Source organism: Antedon bifida, chromosome 11 (assembly GCF_963402885.1).
Source record: "Antedon bifida chromosome 11, ecAntBifi1.1, whole genome shotgun sequence".
Classification (NCBI taxonomy): Eukaryota; Metazoa; Echinodermata; class Crinoidea; order Comatulida; family Antedonidae; genus Antedon; species Antedon bifida.
Window position 1 is genome coordinate 1,117,512 of NC_136236.1, and position 5,119 is coordinate 1,122,630.

Consider the following 5,119-nt stretch of genomic DNA (forward strand, 5'->3'; position numbering starts at 1 on the left):
ATAATATGGTCACTTCACTAATTATCAATTAGTATTACTGTATATAACATTAGTATTACTGTATATAACATTTAACGAACTTATACCTGGATCCAATACACCAATTTCATACTACTAATCACATCAACCTGGTAAGTTATCCAATTAACTTCAACATGGTATGTGATACAACTAACTTCAACATGGTATGTGATACAACTAACTTCAACATGTATGCTATCTAATAAGACAAAGCTGTATATCAAAGAGAAATTAAAAACAGTGAATTCATTGTCGTTACAAATAATGAACGATAACAACTTAACTCGGTTATGCACATGGAGTAATACTGTAAAACATTATGGTTGTATAGAAAATAATTATCTACTCACAGTATTGGCGAGAATCCACACTTAAAAGAAATACAGTATATAACATGTCTTACTCAGACAACAACTAAAACAACTTCTGCAGAACCAACGCTCACGCAGCCTATTCGATATAATCATTCACCTGATATGCAAATACGCCCGCGAATACCAGTAGTGAACAATAGCAATGCAATGCAATATATTGCGCCACCAATAATGTAGGTATAAGAAACTTCGGAAGCTTTCCGATCCATTACAGTAATTTAAAACTTAGGTGCCTGTAAGGAGCAATTTAAAACTTAGCTGCCTGTAAGGGGTAATTTAAAACTTAGCTGCCTATAAGGGGTAATTTAAAACTTAGGTGTCTGTAAGGGGAAATTTAAAACTTAGCTGCCTGTAAGGAGCAATTTAAAACTTAGCTGCCTGTAAGGGGTAATTTAAAACTTAGCTGCCTATAAGGGGTAATTTAAAACTTAGGTGTCTGTAAGGGGAAATTTAAAACTTAGCTGCCTGTAAGGAGCAATTTAAAACTTAGCTGCCTATGAGGGGCAATTTAGAACTTAGCTGCCTATGAGGGGCAATTTAGAACTTAGCTGCCTGTAAGTGGCAATTTAGAACTTAGCTGCCTATAAGGGGCAATTTAGAACTTAGCTGCCTATAAGGGGCAATTTAGAACTTAGCTGCCTATAAGGGGCAATTTAGAACTTAGCTGCCTGTAAGGGGCAATTAAAAACTGAGCTGCCTGTAAGGGGCAATTTAAAACTTAGCTGCCTGTAAGGGCCAATTTAAAACCTAGCTGCCTGTAAGGGGCAATTTAAAACTGAGCTGCCTGTAAGGGGCAATTTAGAACCTAGCTGCCTGTAAGGGAAAATTTAAAACTTAGGTGCCTGTAATGGGAAATTTAAAACTTAGCTGTCTGTATGGGGTAATTTAAAACTTAGCTGCCTGTAAGGGAAAATTTAAAACTTAGGTGCCTGTAAGGGGAAATTTAAAAACCTTTTTAGTGGCTGATTTGAGTTTTATCTCTTTTTATTAACTTAAACTAAAGATTAGATAATGTTACATTTTTTGTTGCAAATATAATAAAAACAATTTATAAATATATTATATAAATGCATATTTTAATTTATTTTGGTCAACACAAATTCAAGGAGAAGCCAATAATGTAATTAAACATTAAATATAAATAATTATTAATAGAGTATAATATAAAGCATCATTCATCATTCAAGTATATTTTCTACCAAAACAAACAATAATAAATTAAATAGCTAGGAATAATTATTGTAAAACGCCTTTATATTTAAGTAATATTAAAGAAATATATTAATACAGATTTTATTTTCCTTGAATTTAATTGAAGATTTAATTAGGATACGCCAGATAGGCAGAAAATGTAAACTCAAGCTAAGTAATGCAATTTATACACAATTTAAACAAACTTACTGTTTTTTTGCTAGTTCAATTTAATAACTAAATACATTTAGATGTATTTTTAATGTTAGGTATTTAAATAGAAGTCTTCTAATATTGTTTTGATATTTATTAATATTAATCAGAATTTTAAGCAATGCTGTTGTATGTGGTTGTCTAACCTATCGGCATAGATACTCCTAACTTAACCCTCCCAATGTACTATAACTTCATTTAAGATATCTTCATAATAGGTAAAATATAAATAATACAAACTTTAGGTCTATTTAATTTTGTTTACTCATAAACAAGTATATTTTGCAAGTTAGGTAATTGTAATATTTCCCAATTATTTTTATTTGGTAAATTTTATAAATATATGTAAAACTTAGTAAATTAATAGTAATAAATAATAAATTACTGTATTTAATATATCAAAATAATTTGTAGTATTAACACTAAACTTAGTAGTTGTGTGTACAATTTAATATTCCTTTAAAAAAGTGTCTTTGTAAACAATAGAGATAAAGCTATTTTACTAATTAATTAATTAATATAATTTAATCATTTAGACTTAGTATTTGTGTACAACTTAATGTATACATAATTAATTACATTGCATCTAATATTAAGTGTCACTTAATAGTTTGTTTTGGTTGAGTTTATACATACAATAATCTACACAGTGAACACAACATACACACAGTTTTGTTACTACAAACATTAAGAATTAGAAAAAAATAAACAAACTTGCACTAAAATAAAAAAATGGCTTCTCTTAATTTAAGATAGGAATAGTTGGTACCTTATCTGAAGGGTAATAAGTCGGGCAGTATAACAATTACACTGTGCTGTCCTGAAAACGAAGTCGTTGGGTTTGGTATTACCAGAGAGTCAACCTTATTAAATTATTTAATCCAAATTTATGTACTGCACAATTTGTTTTCTTGAGCTAATATAGGCATAAAAATTATTGTCTAATTTTCTGACACCAGTTTGGCTTTATTTTCCACAACAAAAGAATGGGTGCGTTTGTGTCGTGCGAAGCTATGTCAAGCTTCGTTCAACATAAATGCGTCTAGTTTGATGTTTTGGGAATTTAGTCTTAGGACCTCTTACCTTTTGAACTGTAAATATTAATATGCAATGTAACCTTCTTTTTATGTTTAAAATAATATAGTTGAATGTATTCCAAAATTGGTCAAATTTCTTTATTATTCATAGATTTTTTAATGTCAAAATTCTTTTATTAATCATGTCTGTAATCAAGTTTGTTAAATATATTTTTTTAATATCCAAATTTTAATATAAACATATATTCAACTATTAATTCCTATGCTCAAATAGCATATCACTCCACTCCTGAGGACGTCCGGTGTGCCCAGGGCGATTCCCTCATGTGTCAGCGTCCCTGCATTGGAGTATTGGGTTCTCACTTGTGTTTGGTCTTTCTGTAGTTTACATTGAACTTTAATCATGTCGATTGAAACTTGTGTCTATGACTTTCTAGATGTCTTAGAGCATTCTTGTTGCTTGGCGATTGTGGCTGACATGACTTGGGGGACATATTCACTGTGTAGTTGAGTGGGTTAACTCATTGGCGTAGTGGGGCACATAGGGGGTGTTGCAGAGAGGTGCATTTTTTTTTTGGCTCGAACAAATAAACACCAACACACAACGTATATTTGTTTGTCTTTTATTAAAGTGGCTGACCTCCAACCGCCAGAGGGCGCCCTTCACTTTTCAAAAGCGCCCTCTATGTTGTAGATAGCAGTTTGAAGGGCGCCCTCATCAAATAAAAAAATTGGCGTAGGGGCCCCTTACAGAGGCCATTTAAAACCAGATGAGGGCGCTCTCCATCCAAACAATATAGAGGGCGCACTCGGAATAAAAACGCCCTCTATATTGTAGCAGGTAGTCTGAAGACGCCCTCATCAATCAAAAAAAATTTGCGTAGGAGTCCCTTACAGAAGCAATTTCAACCAGATGAGGGCGCTCTTTATGCAAACAATATAGAGGGCGCACTCGGAATAAAAACGCCCTCTATATTGTAGCCAGTATTCTGAAAGCGGCCTCACCAAGCAAAAAAAAAAATTTGCGTAGAAGTCCCTTACAGAAGCCATTTCCAACCAGATGAGGGCGCTCTCCATGCCAACAACAATATAGAGGGCGCACTAGAAAAACGCCCTCATAATCTAAAAAAAATAATTGCCGCAGCGGTCAGTTTCCCATTAAATGAGGGCGCACTTGATACAGAACGCCCTCAGTTAACACAAACGATAGTATCACTTTTTTTTTTTAAAGATCAAATGAGGGCGCTTTTTAAACTAGTAGTATAGAGGGCGTCCAGTGGAGGAAAAAGTAATCAATCCACATACCTGTATCTTAGCCTTCTTTCTGGCTGCCAGTACAGTAACTTTTTAAAAACTTACCTTTACAAATACGCCTATCACTCTATCATAATTAATAACAATATGCCTACCACTAACATTAACTAAATCCTAGAAATATCTTAAAATATATTATGCTAACAAGATTAAACAGTTTTAATAGATTATTTAGAAAATAATAAAATGTGAAATCAGATAAAATAAAGTATATATATGCCTACCAGACTAATTAAAATACAGCATAGAAAATAATAAATGTGAAATCAGATGATAAAATAAAGTACAGGTATATATATATGCCTACTTATAAAATACAAATCATTATTGAACAAAAAATAAATGCAAAATTGATGCAATGCTGAAATTCATATGCCTATCACTAATATATGCCTATACTATAACTTAAATAAAGTGAAAAAATAGACACAACACAGAGATCAACTTTATTGAGGTTGGGACTAGTTATAAATATAATGGCAATCAGACCGAGCAGCTGGATCGCGGATGATAATAATGGATATATACAGTATACAATATTCAGTGAAACACCCTGTACTAAAGTACAGGTTTTCCAACTGTCACATGAAGTTTAAACTCGGTCAAAGAAAGCTATATTCTGGCGCAGCTAGCGACATTTTTTATACATGATCGCGAAAATGTATCTTTCACTTCAAAGGATATGAAATCAAGTTTCCATTTCTGTTTCAACTGAAAGATATAAAATATAATAATTTAGTGAAATATTAGATAATTTTTTGTTTTTCTGCTCCTTTTGTTTTACTTTGTATATTCACACCTAATTTTTTTTTTAGTGTCAGCAATATAGTATTTTTAATACTTTATTTAAAGTACAGCCATGCATACATCACCAGATGTTTTATGCAAATTGTATGTAAATTGTAACTTTGCATACTTGAGCATTGTTAGTTCATTTGGCATTTATTTCTTGTTGTTCCACAGCATGGA